The following is a 22,484-nucleotide window of genomic DNA, read 5'->3' as shown; positions in this document are numbered from 1 at the left end:
GGACTCTTTTGTACCTGAGGGACGACCTGTGACTAATGGGAAATCTCACACAGGTGAGAAATTATACGTGTGTTCTGTATGTGAGGAAGAACTTCTCAGTCATGGGAAGTCTCACACTGATGAGAAATCACATTAATGTTCTGAGTGTGGGAAATGTTTTAAACATAACATAAATCTTGTCAATCGTAGATACTCACACTGCGGGGGACAGCTTTATTTGTCTTCTGAGTGTGTAACATGTTTTGTAAATAACACTGAACTTCTCAGTCATTGGAAGCCTCACACGATGAAAAAACGTATTCATGTTCTGAGTGTGGGAAATGTTTTTCGCCTGATCCACCGGTTGTCACTCATGAGAAATCTCGCACCTGTGAAAGGTTGTATTTATGTTCTGAATGCGAGGAATTTAGTGACTATCACATTTATGCCTTGTTCCAAAATCCTGAATCTGACACAGGACGGTCCTCGACTTTGGTAGCTGACGTCGCTATCATTGTCTCCTGGGGATCTGTCTGGGGCGTGTCCGGAGTCCACGCCTCGGGGGGGGGGGGGGGTACTTTGAGGAAACGCGGAAAGCCGCCGCGTGTGCCAAGAGCTAGGCGGCTGACTCCGCGTCCTACGAGGCGGTTTGCACGCGTCTGGGTGTGTGGTGGAACGCGGAATAGCCGCCGCATGTCCTGACAGCAAAGCGGCTGTTTGCATGCAGCAGCGTGTGCTTGGTGTGACTGGGTCTGTTAGTGCACTTAGGCAGATGGAGAGCTATGCACGCGCGGGCCTGAATCCAGGACCTTTATACTAGCAGGGGAAGTGTCAGCTGATCAGGAAGGTCAGCTGATTCCTGCAGGACTCATGATTGGCTGAATGGTTCGGGCGGGGCGGCAGTGTCCAGCAACTATATATTCTGCTGCTTGGTCAGTTGCTGGTTGCCTGTCGTTGCGATCACAATGTGGGAGCACACAGACCCTTAGTCAGATCCTTAAGTGTGCCGGGACCAGCTGGAGCTGTAATCCTACACTTAGCTAGATTCTGTTGATAGCTTAAAGTACTAGTTTGATTGTGATTATCTGTTATGACTTCCTGCCTGTCTGACTACTCTCCTGATATCTGACCCTGTACCTTGCCTTTCTGATACTCTGTTGCCAACCTCCGCTTGCCCCTGATTCTGCCTCTGTCTTCTGATCCTGTACTTTGTTTGTCTGTGAGTTGCCGACCTGGCCTTCCCGACCCTGAGAACTATCTCTATCACTAGGAGATAGTTCATGCCTTGTATGTGCTGGGCACCTGCTTCACAGGGCCAGCTCTGTATGTGCTGGGCACCTGCTCCACAGGGCCAGCTCTGTATTCGCTGGGCACCTGCTTCACGGGGCCAGCTCTGTATTCGCTGGGCACCTGCTCCACAGGGCCAGCTCTGTATTCGCTGGGCACCTGCGCCCCAGGGCCTTCCCGACCCTGAGAACTATCTCTATCACTAGGAGATAGTTCATGCCTTGTATGTTCTGGGCACCTGCTCCACAGGGCCAGCTTTGTATGTTCTGGGCACCTGCTCCACAGGGCCAGTTCTGTGTGTGCTGGGCACCTGCTTCACAGGGCCAGCTCTGTATTCGCTGGGCACCTGCTCCACAGGGCCAGCTCTGTATTCGCTGGGCACCTGCGCCCCAGGGCCTTCCCGACCCTGAGAACTATCTCTATCACTAGGAGATAGTTCATGCCTTGTATGTTTTGGGCACCTGCTCCACAGGGCCAGCTCTGTATTTACTGCCTCAGGGCCCATCCTGCATTCATTGGAAACTCGCTCCTCAGGTTCCCCAAGCTTGTTACTATTCTTCTGTATTCTGATCTGGTACCCCGATATTTCTGATACCCTGTTGCCGAACCCTGCCTGTTTATTAGACTCCGCCTCTGCTTTCTGTATCTGTACTGTATCTGTCCGTGTGTTACGACCTGGCTTGCCCGACTTCGAGAACTGACCTTGCTGTTAGAGGCAGTTCCCAGATCTGTTAGTGACGCCCTCTCCTAGGTGTCACTCACGTTCTGTCCTTCCTACGCTCCGCCTGACTCCTCCCCCGGGAGAGTCCATGCCTTCGGAAGGAATCTGTATTGCTGCTGTACTTCATACAGTACGGCACTTGTTTCTGAGGCTTAGTCCTCACGGTATTACTGTTGCACCAAGCACTCACACTACTCAGGTGTTCAGAGGTTAGCGTTATATCGGATTATCGGTGATACTGCAGATCATCAATAATCGGATATATATCTGTATTCCCAGTGATACTGCAGATCACCGAGAATCAGACCCTCTCTGCTACACCGATCGTGACACCCTGCTTTTCAGTTTGCAACCAGCCTTGATTTTTCAGGCATAGCAGATAATTAAAGGACAACTGAAGAGAGAAGGATATGGAGGCTGCCATATTTATTTCCTTTAAAGCTATGCCAGTGGCCTGGCTAGCCTGCTGATGATCTGCCTCTTAACACTTTTAGCCATAGACCCTGAGCAAGCATATGAAGATCTGGTGTTTCTGACATTATTGTCAGATCTGACAAGATTAACTGCATGCTTGTTTCTGGTGTTATGTATACACTATTGCAACTACATAGACCAGGCAACTGGTATCGTTTAAAAGGAAATAAATATGACAGCCTCCATGTGCTTCTCACTTCAGTTGTCCGTTAAAATGCATTCTTACTTTCAGCCTTGACAGTGTACTTAATACCAGTGTCAACCTTCCATCCCACAATGCCCAGCGTGACCCTTGGCCTGAAGTCAGCAAGCCATTATTGATAGAGTTTGTCATGGATGGTGAACTTTAGCCACACCAAAGTTGCAAAGGTGTTCATCTGCAAATTACCACTATCTATTCATGCGCTCAATCAGCTCGCCTGCCTTAGGAGTGATTTATTTTCCATAAAAGTTTAGATTCCTTTTAATCTCAATGCTTCAGAGCAATATCTCTACAAAGAGAAAATAAACTATATACGGATGTAACTAAAACTCCATGTCTGCTATAAAATACATATTTTACAGCAATTTCTACCCATTAAATGTGCATTTTCTGAGATGAGCAGAATCTGACAAAACTGGCTCTAGCTGTTTCCATTGCATGGATGATTGCTGAGTGTAAATTATGGCCAGCTAAGCAATATTTTGTGTCCCTGTAGTTACTGATACATAAAGGCACACAGCGTGCCAGATTTAAAACTCGGAATGTACTCGCAATTTGAACAAAACTGAGTCTGGTTGGCTGCTTTTCACTGTTTCAGCAGCCAGAAAGTTTCAGCAAAATCTGCCATCCTTTCCAGTATTTAGATATGTATGGCAGTGTTACCAGCATAAAAGGTGCATGGAGTCAAACATGAGGAAATAGCATTTAAAATGGAACTAAGCTTTAAAAATACAGTTGGTTCCAACACAGTTAATCCTCTATTAATAAACAAACAGAAATGGCTGTGAAGGCGCTTGCCCTGACTTGGCTCATTCCCATCAAGTCTACTTCTTCTCTCCGGGCTGGTGCACACCGAGCGGGTTTTTCGGCGTTTGCGGCTGCGGATACGCTTGGTCAATGTATCTCAATGCAGTGGTTCACACCAGAGCGGGAGGCGTTTTGCTGAAACGCATACTCCCGGTGTGAGGCATTTTTTGGATTGCGGAGGCGTTTCTGCCTCCAATGTTAAGTATAGGAAAAACGCAAACCGCTCTGAAAAACGGCAGTGCAGAGCGGTTTTGCAGGCGTTTTTGTTACAGAAGCTGTTCAGTAACAGCTTTACTGTAACAATATCTGAAATCTACTACACCAAAAACGCTTCACAAAACCGTAAAATGCTAGGTGAAACGCTACAGAAAAATAAGAAAAAGCGTTTCAAAATCTGCTAGCATTTTGCGGATCTGCTAGCGGGTTTTGGTGTGCACCGGGCCTCCTTGCTTATTTCTCAAAAACACAAAACACCTAATAACCTCTTCCCACAATGATTTAACCACTTCACCACTGAGGGGTTTTTCACCTTGTGGACCAGAGCAATTTCTACCTTTCAGCCCTCCTCCATTTAATTTGCCAATAACTTTATCACTACTAATCACAAAGAAATTATCTATATCTTGTTTTTTTGCTACTAATTAGGCCTTCCTTGGGTGGTATGTTTTGTTAAGCATTATTTTATGCTAAATGCATTTTAACGGGGATTATTAGAACAAAAAAAGAAAAAAATTCATTATTTCTCAGTTTTCGGCCATTATAGTTTTAAAATAATACATGCTATTGTAATTAAAACCCACTTTTTTTATTAGCTCGTTATTCCCAGTTATTACAACGTTTAAAATATTTCCCTAGTATGGCAACAATAATTTATTTGGAAATAAAGGTGTATTTTTTTCCATTTTACTTCCGTCATTAATTACAAGCCCCCATTTGCAAAAATATTAGCAATAATATATACCCTTATGACATATGTATTAAAAAGTTAAGCCCGTAAGGTAACTATTTATGTATTTTTAAATAGTGCAGCAGGATAGTGTCAATAACCATGATGAAGTCAACTCACAATAGGTAGAGATAATATACCCCAAAGCCCTGGTGTCAAGTGGGGAATTTAAAATACAAGCAGCACCGCTATAATTATCTGCCATGAATATAGTCTCCTGAGCCCCAAACACTCACCTGATTTAAAGAGAAACCATAACCAAGAATTGACCTTCATCCCAATCAGTAGCTGATACACCCTTTCCCATGTGAAATCTGTACCTTTTCTAAAACGGATCATCAGGGGGCTCTGTATGGCTGATATTGTGGTGAAACCACTCCAACAAATGTCAGCGCTTCACAGCACTGGGGTACTGACATCACATTGTGGGAGCCTTGTTGCATTGTGGGAAATAACAGCTGTTTACAATTGCCAAAAAAACAAGCAGCAGCTAATTCCAGTGACATCACTTGCCAGCAGTAAATATGTCACCATGTGATAAATGTCATAATGTAAATCAGGGAGAGGAAAGATTTTACTATGAGCAAACACTGACTAAATCATTTATACATAATTATTGTAAAAATCAAGCACTTTTTATAACATTATTTTCACTGGAGTTCCTCTTTAAGCCCTGTACACACACTAGATTTAAGTCGGCTGAGGTGGCCAATTATGACCGCCTCAGATGATAATCTGGCAAGTGATCCGCTAGAGGGATCAATTTGCTTAAGTGACCCCAATACCTTCGCTGACACTGCTTGCCCCGCCCACTGCGATGCCCCTCCATCAGCCCTCCGCTCCCCGTATAGCAACAGAATGCGTCTTCAGCTGTACAACTGACTCTGCGTCTGTACAGCCTCGGCTCTGACGATGACACCCGATGGATCAGGTCCTGATTCCCATCCGGTGACATCATTCAAATGTGTGTACAGGCATTTACTAACTTCAATTCTGTTCTACTAAATACCATTCTACTAATAGCATCTTGGAGATTCATGAGACGAGCTTGCTGGCAGTAGGGGAAGGACACTTCTTTGGAAAACCAATTAATGAGAACATGCTGGCTTTGCGGCTGGGGCATTTTTAGGATAATGGTGAATGATGGTGAGTGATGGGATGATATCATAACTTATATATCCTTTGATGCAAATAAGTATGGGGAAGGTCTCTTCAGTAGCAGAAAGTCCTTCAATAACACACCAGACCACCATTTGCTGGTCACAGTAACAGATCAGATAATTATCAGTGACAGGCAACAGAGACTCATCAGGCAGCCCATTAACCTTCTCTGTTTCATGTTGGGGAGAAATCCTCCACATAGAAGATAAAGTACTCATCAGCATCTGCAAGGGGAGAGGCACACAACAGAGGCCAGCCTGGTAAACCTATTTAAAAATTTGTACAAACTTTTACAGCTTCTGGGGCAAATACAGCTACCACGAAAGCCAAACTGGTACACTTGGGGCAACAGCAAGTCCTACTTTACTATGCATAAGTTATATAAAGCAAACCCCAGGAATGGCCATGCTACCAGGTCTAACGAGGGCTTTAAAGAGTACCTGAAGTGACATTTGACAAGATGAGATATACATATATAGTACTAGCCCTACTAAGAAATGATCTGAAGTCCTTTTCTGTTAACCAGTACAGCAGAAGTTAAAAAAAAATGTCAGTTTTTATCTATGCAAAAGAGCTTGTCCAATTCAGTCCAGGTTTCCTGAAAAGTGAATGGAAGCCAAAAGCATGTTATTTCTCAAGATGAAGACAAATAATAAAGTTTCACTCCAGGAAACATCCTTACTTTTTCTTCTTTTGCTTCTTAATAGTGGCTGATGCTATCATAAGAATAAAGCTATAAAACTAAGAATAGAGCTATGAGACTCTTTTCTATACTACAAATGTTCTATTTATCATTCGTACCACACATACAATTCATTGTATAATAAGTTTATTTTCACTTTAGCTTCACTTTAAGTTCAGTATAAGTACACTAACACTATCTGGCAGTAATAAATACTGCTTTGAAAGAAATAAACTAAAATGATAAAACAATTCTGAAGATTAAAAAATAAAAAAAATCATGTTTAAATATTGATGCGAGGAAGAAGGAAAATATTCTGATTTAACAAAGAAGCAAAAAGAACTGGCAGTGCGACAAGAATTGGGGGAATGGGTCGTTAAACTCATTTCCAGTTCTCGTAAGTGCAGCTTCCAGCCTGACAAATGGTGTTGTGGCAAAAAATATCCCATTCACGAGGACTGTAGGAAGGTCAGAAGCTGCTGGCTAAGTCTGCAGGAAATATGCTGACAGCTTTATGAGTTATAGGCTGTAACAATAAAGCAGAGGGAAGAACTATATATGTACCATGATATGGGCAAAGTGAAATCATAGTCAAAACAAAAGTGTATTTCTGAACAGGCCTGTTCCCAATTACCAGTGAGGTAAAAATTCCTGTGTGCAAATCTCAGAGATAGGACAGCAGATCCGATTAGTGCTATGTGTAATCCATTACTAACTGTATCCAGGCTGACCATCAGGCCTGATGTGTAGATTGCAGATATGTGAGTGATCCCAACACACACACACAAACCTACAGACTGCAGGGAGCAGGATTCATCAATTGATCAAGTGATGTTCATGTGATTGTTGCATCATGTCATACAGAAAATTACCACTGGAAGTCCGTTGGGTGCGCAGGACCTCCCCAATCAGAGCATATTGCTGTGGGATAACTTCTGAGGATACTGGCGTGGGATTATCCAAAGGCAAGTATATCTGGTTAATTAAGATGGGCAAGGAGTACTATGTACCCCTATACTCATTTCCCCTGGGTAGGGGGGCGGGCATCTTGGGGTCCCCTTCTTAAAGGGAACTCCCAAATGCCACCATGAACCCCCCCCCCAGGACATCATCGACCCCCACCTCTTTCTGGGGCACCAGAGGAGCCCCTTGTCCATGGATTGGACAAAGGATCTAGGGGAAAGGAGGAGGCGTGGCTGTCCCCCTTCCCAGATCCCCCCATACCATGGACCATGCGGGCTGGTATAGTTCAGGGTGCGAAGCCCCATACTTCTGGGGCTCCGCAAACTGGCTATCCTGACCTTCATGGAGACAAGGGGTTAAAGTGGGGGGGGGGGGAGAGGACCCCACGTAATTTAAAAAAAAAAATTCCCGCACTCTGAACATGTATATAAATGTTTTTGTTAATTTTTTTTATATGTTCAGAGTGTGGGAAATTAAAAAAAAAATAAAGAGGCTCCCCAGCCTCTTTAACTCCTTGTCCCAGATGCAAGATGGGATAGCTAGATTGTGGAGACAAGGCCGCATGGTCCATGCTATGGGGGTGCTCTGGGGGAGAAGGGCAGCCAAGCCTCTCCCTCTCCCCCAGAGCCCTAATACAATCCAATCCATGCAGTGCACTTGACGAACTCCCCATGCTAAATGGCCTTAAACAGCCTCTGCAATCTGCATTACATTGGATGGAAACCTGAAAATTGGCTTCAAAAACAAGAATTTTTGGCACACAGTGATGTCAGCAAAATTGCTGCGGGGTAATCCCCGGTTCACAAAAGCCACACTAGAATTACAGAAGGAGCTAATTTTCACATGATCCCACCATTCACGAACTTTATTGCCATCCCTGCAGCCATTTTGTAGACATACTAGACAACACTTTACACCAAAAATTCTTGGTTTTCTAACCAATTTTCATATACCAAGTTAAGTGCCACTTGCCATCGCAGGCCATCGATGTATGGTATAAGCCTGCGCAGTACGCTCCTGGTGACAGCAGCGGGATTGAGGACATGGCAACGCAGGCGCAGTGGTTTTCAGACTTTAAAGTCTGAAATTCCAGAAGTGAACCGGAGGCGGGGCCGGAGCATCGGTGAGTGGCAGCGCGGGCACAGGACGTCTGCGGGGGACCATTAGAAGCCCCGGGTAAGTTCAACTCATTTTCCCCCGACCCCCCTACAGTATCCCTTTAAGCAGATAAAAAGGCAGAGATAGGAAACATTTTAAAAGTGTCTACGGAACTTTAACGTGACACTGAAGCGAAAAAAAAAGATAATTAATAGAAAATTAGTAGCAAAGAAAAGAGTCTCATATTTTTTTTATTTTTAATTACATAGCTTTTTATTATAACATTACATCATTTTCTAATATTTGCAGTTTACAAACTACACTTTGTATTTTAAACTATGAACCAGAGCAGAGCTAATGACACTTTGAACCTTCCTGCAGTAAAATCTTAAACAAACAACAAACAGAGAGAGACAGGTTGCAATCATTTTGCATAGATATTCAATTCAGATTCCCTTTAACCTTTACATTTACCTTTTCTCGAATAGATCATCGGGAGGGGGCGGGAGGCTGATATTGCCATGAAACCCCTCCCACAGTGTGATGTTATGGTCATGACAGTTTCCTGTCTGCGAACGTTGTTGCACTGTTGGAAATTGCATGTTTTTCCAACTGCCAAGGAAGCAGTACCTCCCCCGGTGAGCAGTGACGTAGCAACAGGGGATGCAGAGGTAGTGACCACACCAGGGCCCTTAGACTAGAGGGGCCAACTGGGGGCCCTTTTTTGACTGCTTTATTTATTTATTTTTTTGGTGCTATGCTGGTATTAATCACTGCTATGTGTGTTTTGATTAGTTGTAACCATTCATAGACTGTTCCCCTCCTCTGCTTACAGCTCTGACCTCTCAGACGTAGCTGTCCTTGGCAGGCTTTGGGATGCCATATCAATTGATATGTATAGAGTGCTTGAGGGGTCCTAATGTAAAACACCCACGAGCCCAGAGCTCCTAAACTATGCCACTGCCTGTACATTATATATACTGTTTTTTCTTTCTCGTCTGCCAGTAAGATGATTACCCTCAGGCTCATTGTGGGCCTAACATAATGACAATAATTTACACAAGTATCAATAATTTCTTGATCTTTCTATTTTTTAAAGTATCTCTTTGCAACGTATTGATTTCTTTTTTTCCCCCCTCCCACTACTATCTTTGGTATAATTCCTCTTTAACGAGAACCCGAGACGAAGCTCGGGTTCAAAATTAATAATCACCCCTCAGAGAGGGAAGCCTCAGGATCCTTTTGAGGCTTCCCTTGGTGGTCTACAGTGCCCCAGATTCTTAACGCAGCCCCCTCCTAGTCCTGGCCGAGTGCCTAATCTTCCACAAACATGGCCGCGCATTGTAAGATCGAGCTTGCCCCCGCGCATGCACAGTACCACGGAGCCCTACTAGCATACTATAGTGTGTACTTCCCAAACTAAAACATCCCTCTATTCACCCCTGAGGGTACATATCTTTGCCGTCATGTGAACCAACCCTTTGGCCAGGCAATCCACCAAGCAAAAGCATGGTTTCCAAGAAATTTTTGCCTTCGCTTTCCTCCCCACAATTCCTTGCATCTGCACCACGTCTCAAGTTCACCTACACCGCTCCAACAGGTGCAGAAGTACTGCTCTGCTGTGTGCTCACGCATGTGCAGAAGGGTCGGTGGCTGCTACGGAGGGGAGCTGCCCTGAGGGACACATAGGGCTTGATTCACAAAAGAGTGCTAACTGTTAGCACGGCCGTTTTCGCATGAATTTTCGCATTGCGCGTGATCGCGAATTTTCATGCGAAACGATAACGTTTTTGCGCGCAAACGTGAATCTTTCCTCAAAATCGATATCGGTTTCCTGTGAAAATTCGTGTTTGCGCGCGAAAACTTTATCATTTCGCGCGGAAAAATCGCGAACGCGCGCAATGCGAAAATTCACGCGAAAATGGCCGTGCTACCAGTTAGCTCTCTTTTGTGAATCAAGTCCATAGGCTTCCAGGGACTGGACGAAGCAATTTAAAAAAAAAAAAAATCTGATGTTTTGACAGCTGACCAGTCTTAGAGCCTTATGGTGGCCATACACATACAATAAAATCGTTTTTTCGATCTAAATGATCGAATCGAATGAAAGTTGAAAATATTTTTTTTTTCGATCAAGAAATTCGAACGATTATCCCGTTTTTTCGAGAAAAATCTAAGCGGACATGATGGAAAAATCTTTATATTTGATCTAAGGGAATAATCAAACTAAATTATCTAATCGAGTAAAAAATAAAAAAATTGTACCATGTATGGCCACCTTTAGTCTGGTTCTGCTTACAGTGATTGCAAGAGAAATCAGAGGGGATTCTGCCTTGATGAGTTAATTCTCATTAACAACTCCGCAGGGCGCCTCTCCTGTTATTCTTTACAACAAGGAGACAATTTTTGCAAGATAATAAAGGGTAATTTGCTTTCAAAACTCACCTAAAGAGTGAAGCTCTGAATCTCAACTATGCGTTCCTTTGAAAAGCAGCCCATGAAAACATCTGACTGTGCTTTACTGCAGCAGACAAGCCATTGTTTACAGCCCAGCAGGGAGCCTCCTGACTGCAGACTGTGGATACTGGGTTTTGGCTCTTCAGAAGCAAACACTTGCAGTCATTTGGGTGGAAGCATTTTAGAAGGGAAAATAAATACATACATTGTAATCAATTTATATAACAAGTCTCTAGCAACATGATTTCTTTATTGTACATTAACATTTCCAAAACCGAATGCAAACTTGTGGTAACAGAAATCTTGAGGTTGGCATTTGTATTTCCTCTTTTAACAGCAGGGGCAACCATATTATCCCAGGAAAAAAATACATGCATAAGTAGATAAACACTTGTTCTACTTATATATGTATTGTACTGTCCAAGTTTTGATTTCAGTGAATTTTATACAGCCAGTCCTGATGTCATTTCCTCCCTTACTCTTTTTTCTTCTAGAAACTGCACTGTCATATCCAGCTTGCTTTGTAAACCCATGTACAGCATAGATCAGATTTCAGCAGCTTCTCCCTTCTCAGCCTTTTATCACACTGAACTGCATCTCAGCCAATCAGTGAGGAGCTGGAATGTGGGAGGGGAGATAACAAGATTCCCTCTCCTCGGCAATTAACCAAATAAAGCCAGGATGATTAAGATAAGATTTATTACAGCAGAAACATTTATGATTAATTGGAATGCTTGTAATTAAGGCTCAGGTTGTAGACTGCATAATAAACATAGAGTAGTGGGTACATGGAATTTGATTTTATGGCTGACAATCCCGCTTTATTGGTTTCAGATTCCACGTTTTTTGTAAGTTGAATTTGTTTGTAAGGTGAGTCCTGCCCTAAACATGGTGAGTCATGGATAAATGATTTACTTTTGGACAAGTTTGGATTGGGACAGATAGCAGAAACTGCTTTTTTTTGGTAGTTATCAATGTGCTTTTAAAGTGCTTTAAAGAGAATCTGTACTCTGAAATTCTTACAATAAAAAGCATACCATTCTATTCATTATGTGCTCCTGGTCCCCTCTGTGCTGTTTCTGCCATTCTCTGCTGCAAACCTGGCTTGTAATTGCCAGTTTTAGGCAGTGTTTACAAACAAACTAACCAGCTTCTAATAGGCTCAGCTAAGCAGAGTGTGTTAGTCACACAGAGCCTGCAGGGGGTGTGTACAGCTTCTAGCTAATCACAAGCAGCCCTGCACATTCCAGTCTGACTGCCTCAGCCTGACTGTGCCGACTATAGAGAGAAGATTAGATCATATAACAGAGATAACACAGCTACTGTGCAATTAGGAAAAGCTGCAGTAAGCCAGACCACATTAGAAAAGGCATAGGAACTTATAGCATAGAAGAAATAAAGATAAACAATTTGTTACAGAGTCTCTTTAAGCTGCTTATAACAGTATATAGAATACTGTAACTTTTAACAACAAAAATATGTAGTGTATGTTTTGTACACGAGGACTACTTGTATCTCTGAAATGTTTTGACACAAATGGAGAGACGGTTGAGAGACCTTGATCATGTAGTATAAATATAGTGAAAAGGATACTCCCAAAGATGGGCTACCACTAAGGCAACCGCTGTAACAGCAGGTGGGGAGATTAGACCTGACCCCACTCGGGTTAAGAAGTCACTCTCTGTAGCTAGGAAAATAGGGCATAACACCCCTCCACCAAGGGTGGACTTAAAGTGGATCTGAGATTAACATTTACACATTGCATAATTGTGTTCCTTTCCTATTGTTTATAGGGCATTCCTCAAGCCAAATACTTTTTGTTTTAATGCTCTAATTCCCTATAAACTAAACAAGCCACGCCCACAGGTTTTCAGAGAGCCAATGCACTTTCAGACAGTAGCAAGGGCTCATGGGAGCTCAGTCTGGGCAGGAGGAGGGGGAGGTATTACTAGCAAGAGATTTCAGAGGCAGAAGGGAGGAGGGGGATTAGTTTTCTTTGCTCAAGATACAGATAAGCCTGCCTCTGTGTAATGTTTACAAACAACATGGCTGCTGTCATTGTATCACAGGAAGAAATATTCTTATTCTATTAAAGCTGTTTGCAGCTAGATTTGCTGTGTAAACTATCTAAACCTTAGATAAGATATATAGACAAGTTACTTGTTATAGTTAGTTTTTCATCTCGGATCCGCTTTAAGATATTAGGTTATTATTTGAACAGAGGCACCAGTATAGAATAAAACATCTAACAACAGTTTAAAGTGACACTGAAGCAAAAAAATAATTATGATATAATGAATTGGTTGTATAGTACGGATAACTACTCGAACATTAGTAGCAAAGAAAATAGTCTCATATTTTTATTTTCAGTTACATAGTTTTTTTTTATAACATTGCATCATTCTCTAATATTAGCAGTTTACACACTACTCAGCATTCTAAATGATTTCACAGAGCAGGCTAATTAACTTTTGAATTGTCCTCTGCAGAAAAAACAAAATACAGTGACAGACACTTGAGATAATAAGCTTCAGAAGACAGAGCTCTCTGCAACTTTGAAAGTTGTGGAGCTCAATGGCTCTTTTGCATAGATAACAACTGGAGTTTCTTTACTTTTCCTGTTTCCTGGCAGTGCTACACATACAAATTATTATATCATAAGTTTATTGTCGTTTCAGATTCCCTTTAAATGGGGAGGTAGTGGTGGACTTGTGAATTTGCACATGCGATTATAAAGTTATTTATGACAAAGTCTGCAGCATCCGGCACGGGTGGGGATCGCCTGATGCCGGATACGTGTGCTTGCCAGTTGCGTAAAGCCACTAGGAGCTACCGGAAGGCTAGAAGATGCCCTATGGAGGCCCTGCTCGGTAAGTATTTTATGCCCTGCTAGCAGCCGGAATATACAAATTCATGTAAATTAACTTCATTGGTATGCATGGAAAAATCGGAATGTGAACATTTGAAAAAAAATGTGAAAGGAAACAATACGGACGGAAATTGCAGGAAGAAGTGTGATGGTACCCTTTTTGTGCGATAGGTAGAATGCTATACGCTACATGCGTTCTACTCACCGTATGCAAGACTTTTGCAGGTAATTCTTATTAACCGTTTAAAAAGGATCTGTGAGAAAAAAAAGGGCCCCTATGGGCACGGCAAGCCTGCAAAGACTGGTCCTCACAGGGTTTAACCAAATCGAGAGAAGAAGCAACCTTATTTAAGCTAAAACAAGGCTGCCGCCCTCAGACACATTCTGCAAGACACACACACACAGATTCCTGCACCGAAGGAGATCTGTCCATTTCTATGACAATTATGACAATTTCATGCACTGCTGTCGAGCTGCACGCACTTAGACTGGCGTTTTACGTATCTTGGGTCAGCCATGGGCTTTAGGCCAAAACTGTGGAATGCCACACGCACAGTGCAATCTCACACGGGCAGCAATGAACAATCCGAGCATACAATACAGCACTGAACTGTAACACAATACACTGCAGACTCTCTCTAGGAGATATACATTCTCTGCTTAGTACACACAGGACTACTTATTAAATACAGATTTAATATTCCAAAAAGTTGACTAAATGCACTTTACACTGTGTAATGTCTAATTCCTGCCTGTGGAAGGACAAGAGTTCTGATTAGATTGAGGACTTGTCTGGCTCAGGGAACCACCTTCAAAGAAAAGACCCTCACTGCCTCTGAGAGCTTGTTTTTTATAGGATAGAACAGTGATGGCTTACCTTGGCATTTCAGCTGTGACAAAACTACAAATCCCATCATGCCTCTGCCTCCCCGAGTTATGCTTAGAGCTGTCAGAGTATTGCAACGCCTCATGGGACTTGTAGTTCCACCACAGCTGGAGTGCCAAGGTTAGCCATCACTGGGATAGAACGTACCCTAGGGGCTACCCAAACTTCTAATCCAAAAATAATCCAATTTCTTCTTTGGTACATCCAGGCCCCACTTTTACATGTATGGAAACATTTCAGTTATGGAATGACATTCTTGGTAACTACAGGCAAACATCAGGCTATTAGGGTGTTTTTGGTAGATCCCTATTTTTCAGATGTTTACATACGACAATACAGTGTTTGCTTTGATCATGGCTTAAAGAGACTCTGAAGTCTCCCAAAAACTAGGTTTTTACTTTAAAACCCTCATTAACATTATTGCCCCTCTTAAAACGCCGCAGAACCGCGGCTGAAAACACCCTCAATCACCCCTAACTCACCCCTTACTCGGCCGGCAAAATCCACAACTTTCTTGGTCGTGGATTTTGCTGCCGCCTCTATGCGCGTCAATCAGCCTCGTATCTCTGCCTCTCCCCCGCCACTCTCAGTAAAGGAAGACTGAGAGGGGCGGGGGAGAGGCGGTGATCCGCGCTGATTGACGCACATAGAGGCAGAGCTGCGCTGCCTCTATGCGGAAGGAGCCTGCAATTGTACCCCCAAGAGTATGGGATGATTGAGGGTGTTTTCAGCTGCAGTTCTGCTGTGTTTTAAGAGGGGCAATAATGTTAATGAGATTTTTAAAGTAAAAACCTCATTTTTGGGAGACTTCAAAGTCTCTTTAACAATGACAAATTGTCCGCTCCCTCGTTTCTAGTGGGCTATAGAATGACGGCAGGCTAGGTGTTATGTTTAAATGTCATTGTAGGCAGACTTCAAAGGAGATGAGAACATTTACTCTTTGCATACCGTAGTAGACAAATGTCTGCGCTCTCTCCAACTGAAATACAATGCATACGTTTATATAGGGTAGTATTTCACACAAAGCATACAGAACATAAACAAAATGGATGACACAAAGGCTACTTCTAGTTATGATGGCAACATTGTCCTGCATATGTCACAGTACTTACCTCAGGATGGGGAAGCCTCTAGCTCCTAATGACCCTTCATCAATCCTCCTGCATTCCAGCGATGTCAGCCGCCGAAGATCCGCCAGGGCTTTAGGATTAGAGATGGCCCGAACCTCCGATTTTAGGTTCGCGAATTGGGTCCGCGAACTTCCGCGAACCGCAATAGACTTCAATGGGGGATGTTCCCCCCTCCTCCCTCGCCTCGGGGCTCTCCCCTCTGCGCTCCCCTCCAGCTTAAATGAGTGTCCGGGCAGCGGCTGATACATACCTGCCGTGAGCTCCAGCGTGCATTCCTCTCTCGAATCACTGACAGTCAGAAACTAGCGAGAGGAACACACGCTGGAAGGGCATGGAAGGTATGTATCAGCCGCTGCACGCCGCTGCCCAGACACTAATTTAAGCTGGAGGGGAGCACAGAGGGGAGAGCCCCGAGGTGAGGGAGGGGGTGGGGGGAACGTCCACCTTCCCCGCCGACTGTGGCCACATCATGGTACAGTTTAGGTATCGCCTTTTTTGAGAAAAAATTGCAGCCTGGTATCTTCCACTGCAGTGTGTGGCTTTGCTTTTGTGTGCTGCTTTTCCTCAGGTGGTCATCCCATTGCAGTTTGTGCTTTGTAATCATGTGCTTTCGTAAGATAGTTGTCCATACGCGGGTCTTGGTCTTTCCATGGCTCAATTTTCAGTGGCAGAGAGTACAGATGGCATTGCTCTCATCTGAGGCAGACACACAAAAAAATGTCCACACCGCTGAGCCCTGGGGTGATGGCACTTGGGTGGTGGCGGCCGACTGAGTGTTAAGTGGGGTGCCAGAATCAGAGCAGGAGGAGGAAGATATGTCACGCTTCCATGCGGAAGCTGAGAAAGATGAGGTGTTCTGTGTTAAATAGTCATGATGACCTCGAACAGACTTGCCAGGTGGCCTGCCTCTGCCTTTTGTTTTGTCCATATTGGGGGGGATGAAGTGAAAGGTATGCACTGACTTGACTAATACAATGTACAGTCACACAGGTGCAGTTAACAGCTATGCACGGAGTGGTATATCACACTGCGTGCACTCACGTAGGTAGGTGGGTGCACTGAACACAACAGGTAGGTATATGCAGTGATGGTTATTACAAATGTGCACCTGTCACACACACGTACCATGAACAGGTACAGTGACAGGTGGTATTAAATATCACACTGCATGCGCTCACGTAGGTAGGTGGGTGCACTGAAGTGAACAACAGGTAGTAGGTATATGCAGTGATGGGTATTACAATGTGCACCTGTCACACACAGAGAGGTACCGGACAGGCACAGTGACACTGCGTGCGCTCACGTAGGTAGGTGGGTGCACTGTGAACAGGTAGGTATATGCAGTGATGGGTATTATAATGTGCACCTGTCACACACAGACAGGTACCGGACAGACACAGTGACACTGCGTGCGCTCACGTAGGTAGGTGGGTGCATTGAAGTGAACAACAGGTAGGTATATGCAGTGATGGGTATTATAATGTGCACCTGTCACACACAGACAGATACCGGACAGGCACAGTGACACTGCGTGCGCTCACGTAGGTAGGTGGGTGCATTGAAGTGAACAACAGATAGGTATATGCAGTGATGGGTATTACAATGTGCACCTGTCACACACACAGGTAGTCACTGAATGTGCTGAGCTTGGCAGTGGCACACACAGTAGGAATTACCAAGGCTGTCTATACAACACAAGTGTCAGTGGGACACACACACAAAAAAAAAAAGAAAGATCACAAGAACAAGATTAGCTCTCAAAAGAGCTGTTGTGGGGTGCTTTTTAAGCAATAAGAATCAGCAAGGAGCAAGCTAAGAAGCCTACAGGAGCCTAACTATAGCTCTTTCTGCACAGCAGCTTTCCCTTCTCTAATTACTGCAGGCACACGAGTGAGTGAAAAGCCTGACGCTGCCTGCCTTTTATAAGGGTGTGGGGGAGGGGCTTCAGGAGGGAGTATAGTGTGATTGGCTACAATGTGCCTGCTGACTGTGATGTAGAGGGTCAAAGTTGACCCTAATGATGCACTATGGGGGCGAATCGAACTTCCAGAAAAGTTTGCGGTTCTCTGCGAACGCGAACCACTGAAGTTCGCCAGCGAACCGTTCGGGCCATCTCTATTCAGGATCATAACAATCCTGTGTGAGACTCAAGCTGGCGCAGTAGTGGTTTTTCTTTGGGCTCGGGCGGAAAAAAGCTTGTCGGTCGGCAGATCTTTGGCAGCTGACAGCGCTAGAACGGAGGAATAGGGGAGGACTGGGGAAGCCTCATTAGGATCGAGAGGCTTCCCTCTCCTGAAGTAAGTACCCCATAGGAGCACTTTTTGTTGTCTTACAGATCTTCTTTAAGGCTTTGTTCACATCTAAAATCAAAATCGCTGACCCCATCGATTTTCGATTTTGTGAGTGATTTTTTTCCCCTCCTGGTGCTTACCTGGGTGCTTCGTTTTTTTTTGTTTTGTTTTGTAAAGTGCTTTTCAAGGCGCTTTAGCATCGCAATTTGTTTATTCAATCCTGACACAAGAATAATAAATACAATGTATTTATTCTTAAAAGCGCTGGGGAAATCGATGTACCAAACGCTTTTTTAAGCGTTTGCAGATTTCCCTATATCGGCCATTATAGGGAAATCGCCCCCAAAATGGTACAGGCAGCGCTTTGCTGAGTGGATCGGAAATGAACCGCTCAGATGTGTGAACACTCTCATAGGGAATCATTGCACAAGTGCTTTTAGGCAAAAAAAAAAAGCCGAACGCCCTAGGTGCATATCTATAGTAAAAGGATATGAGCGCTCGACAGATCTCTCTCAAGGTGCTGACAGCATCAACCAGGGTCCTAATATTCCAATGTTGGGGCCTTCACCATACTAAACACAGATCCTAAACACCTCCACATCCACTACAATTGGATCCCAGTTCCCACAGACAGGGTAATGGTAACATAAACAGTTTTTAAAGTCCTCATGTAAAAGTCCTAATCCACAATGTCTATATCCAGCCAGATCAATATATCTTCAACAGGTCATCAGTTGAACTCCCTTTAGGGGACAACCATTATGCTCACCAAATTCCGATGCCAATTGCAACAGTTGGCATATAGCGTATGCGGCCCAGCCAGTATAACTTCTCCAGCCTCCTTTGTTCTTCAATGATATCCCATACGTACATGTAAAGAAACGAGCCCATATAGTGCAGTATGCCGATTATCTTTGTATATCACCCAGTGTTCACCGCACTCACAATCACCGCTTGTGACCCACCGCCATCCACTTTTCCGCATGCACTTTATATACACTAGCCTCTTACCAGCAGGTATGGCTGACCATACAGGACCAGCAATAACGCTTTCTTATGCCAATATCCTCCAGATAGTCGTCCTTCAGTCTGACAGCACCTTAAACTCAGACAGAACACTTCTATGGTGTAACACCGTTTTATTCCAGTAAAACAAGCTTTAAAATCACACTTACAAGATCCAAAATAAAATGCGCATATCACATAAAACAGCCTCGAGGTCCAGCGTCTCCTTCCGTGGTTAAGCTCCGCCCTACTAGTTTCGTCAGGTATGACTCATCAGGGGCTTGGCCTACCACACGGAGGAGACGCCTATTTATACATAAACCTTCCTGATTTCATCTATGTGTTAAGGTGCCGCCCACCCTGTACATGTGATCCTCCGGGTGAATGATTGGTCAGAATCCCCCAGTATTACCTTCATACAAATCCTCCCCCCTGCTTCCCACTGCGAAGTCTTCATAGCTTTACCTAAGCGGCTGAAACCGCCGGCGAACGCGGATTCGCCGCATCCAATCAGTCCGGTTAGGTCTCAATGTTATCAGTGCGCTCTACCCGCTGCATGTAGGCAGACGCCACCCCTTCCCTCTCTGATTGGCCAAAACCATCACGTGCTCACCTCCCCTTAGGTTCCACCCCCATCTCCATGGCCACATCCACGCTTCCAGCCCGTACCTAACTGAGACAGTGAGTGATATGGCTCAGAATGCCGGCGCATGCGCACCACCTTCAGTGTAGTATTCAGTAAGCAATAGCTCACTCCGGCCAGCCATCATTGCCACACACTTCATAGTGACTGATACAAGTATCATCCCCTCCTTCCTTCTCACAAAATCTGCTCTAAAAAAATACAAAGTGACAAATGCAAGGATACCTGCACCCCTTAATGCGGAACCCTCCCAACTTTTAGTTCCTACATGCTTCTCAAACTTTGTGATTATTATATTCAGTTTCATATGTGTGCCCACCTTAACACATACATGACTCAAACCTCCACAGTACATATGGACTAAGTTAAAATAATATTCCACCATATTCAAAACACTTAGTCATCAGAGATGAAACAGTTGATGTCCAGTTCTACATTCAACCCCCCAGGCCTCATTGTTTTCAACTCATATATCCAGCGAGTTTCCATTTTGGAGATTTCTCTCACCTTGTGACACCCCCTCCATTTGGTAGTTAATTTTTGTACCCCTTGAAATGTAAGCAAACTGGGGTTTCTTGAGTGTTTGTCATCAAAATGTTTAGACACACTGTGCCCTTGAAATCCCCTCACAATATTGTTAATGTGCTCCCCTACCCGTGCTTTCAGGGATCTTTTTGTTCTCCCCACATATTGGAGGCCACATGGGCATCCCAGAAGGTACACTACATGAGTACTGCAACAATGTATGAATTCCCGCATTTTGTGACTTCTACCTGTCACCTGACTGACTATACTTTGAGTCCTCACCCCCCTTGCTCTCTCACATATATTGCAATTTCTGCATGGAAAAAAACCCACCTGTCCCCACATGTCAGTTCTATTGGTTACTTTTGGACCCTCTATGTATGTCCTAACCAACTGTCTCTGCAAGTTGTCTGCCCTTCTATAGATGAATTTGGGTTTTGATGATAGTACGGTCCCCAGCACTGGATCATTTCTCAATAGCCCCCAATGTCTTCCAATCACATTTTCTACCTCCCTGTATTGGCAATTATAATCCAGAATAATTGCATGCCCGTACTCATTGCTTTCACCCTGTCTGATATTGCTGGTTTGTAGAAATTTCTCTCTCTCACAGTGCAGGATATCTTCTGCTGTTTTCTCTAAATCTGCCCGTTTGTATCCCTTCTCCACAAACTTTTCAATTAACATTCCTGTCTGCATAATGTAGTCGGCATCTCCAGTGCAATTCCTGCGAATTCTACAGAACTGCCCCTTAGGTATATTCCGCAGCCACTTAGGGTGATGGCAGCTCCCAATGGGTATGTAAGAATTCCTGTCAGTCTTCTTAAAGAACGTTTTAGTTCCTATCTTTCCATCTCTCTTCATAATAACAATATCCAGGAAATCCAACTCTGCCAAATCGCTTTTAGCCGTGAGGTGGATCCCCAGATCATTCCCATTGAGCCAACTGACATATTTGTGTAATTCATCAGCCGTGCCCTCCCAAATCCAGAAGAGGTCATCAATAAACCTCTGCCATTTCCTTACTCTCATACTTTCAGGGCAGGTCAAGACCCTCCTCTCCCACTGATCCATATGCCCTAGGTGCATGCACACCATTGTGTCCTTCTCTGCCCCGCCCCATGCTTCATTCTAAGAGATTGTTTTTTGTTTTTTTTAATGTGAACAACAAATAAACTTACTGCTGACATTATTACTGAAACCCCTTATCCGGCTTCAGATTGTATATAGGCAGCATTGTCGGGGCCGCAGCTCACTATCAAAAACAGGCCTTCGGGGATCCAAACAGGAAGTGACGCTTGTTTGCGGTCACTTCCTGTTTTAGAAATACGGAAGTGCACGGAAGCGGACTATAAAAATATGCTTCTGCGCATGCACGTTACAACGCCAACATTGTGGCAAACCCTGCGTCGCCATAGACTTACATGACTTCCGTTCCCCCGGATATTACCGCAGGGGTCACACAGTAACGTTAATTTATTTGTGCGGTAGATCGTCATCTTCTGGCGCACCGCACCGTATGCTGCATGAAAGCACCCATAGGCTTCCATTAGCATAGCGGTGAGGTGCAGTAGAAGGACCCACCGAACCGTGCCAGCGTGAAAGGGCCCTTAGGGTCCCAGGCTGATAAAATCTAGCTGTGCTTTAAGCAGTGTTTGTTGCTGTTTTGGCTCTCCTAATTTCCCCGACCTGGGAAAGGTGTACTACAGCGCTGCTGCTATTAGTGTAATTGTTAAGCCTTTGTCCTGCGACGTTAACATACCTGGCGCCTTTCCAAACACGGGAAGTTACTGCTATAAAACTTCGAAGCTCATGTTTTGTTAATGCAAAATTGAGTTTGTGTCGTGCCAAAAATTTGACATTGATTTTCTTGTACCTGATCGATATTTTCTGTTTTTCTTACACTTTTTATCTTACTCCCCTGCACAGTTTATCCTTAATCCTGCTTAGCCTAATTGGATAAAAGCTTTTGTTAAAGCGTAACACTTATTTTATTAACAATTACAACATACATTTTTGCTAGACAAGCCAGTTGAATCGTATTCTTATCTAAGCATAAAAAGCAGTCATGGTCCTTTAAAAAAACTTAAAGAGGAACTCCAGCCTAAACAAACATACTGTCATTAAGTTACATTAGTTATGTTAATTAAAATAGATAGGTAATATCATCTCTTACCCACACTGTTTTAAAAGAACAGGCAAATGTTTGATTTCATGAGGGCAGCCATCTTTTTGGTTGAAAGGAGGTGACAGGAAGCATGTGACACAGTTCCAACTGTCCTGTGTCCTGAGCACCTCTCCCAGTTACTAGGCAACATGAATAACAACATAGGAAATCCCATCATGCTCTGCACAGCATCA

The 22,484-nt window shown here is 43.9% G+C and overlaps 1 protein-coding gene across 4 annotated transcripts in view; it reads left to right on the top strand.

Moving 5' to 3' along the window:
- The window catches only part of XIRP2 (xin actin binding repeat containing 2), a 686,858-nt gene that overhangs the window by 390,653 nt on the left and 273,721 nt on the right, over nt 1-22,484 (top strand). Inside the window, exons 1-2 of one of the 4 annotated variants that reach the window (XM_068245599.1) lie at nt 8,934-8,991; nt 13,453-13,644. The exons of 2 other annotated variants lie outside the window; for them this stretch is intronic. The gene's annotated coding sequence lies outside the window, so the exon portion shown is untranslated. Of the gene's footprint in view, nt 1-8,933; nt 8,992-13,452; nt 13,645-22,484 lie in introns of those variants that run through there. One more of the 4 variants, XM_068245601.1, reaches the window with a different exon arrangement.

The sequence above is a fragment of the Hyperolius riggenbachi genome, chromosome 7 (assembly GCF_040937935.1).
Source record: "Hyperolius riggenbachi isolate aHypRig1 chromosome 7, aHypRig1.pri, whole genome shotgun sequence".
NCBI classification, from domain to species: Eukaryota; Metazoa; Chordata; class Amphibia; order Anura; family Hyperoliidae; genus Hyperolius; species Hyperolius riggenbachi.
This window is presented reverse-complemented; position numbering and strand designations above follow the sequence as displayed.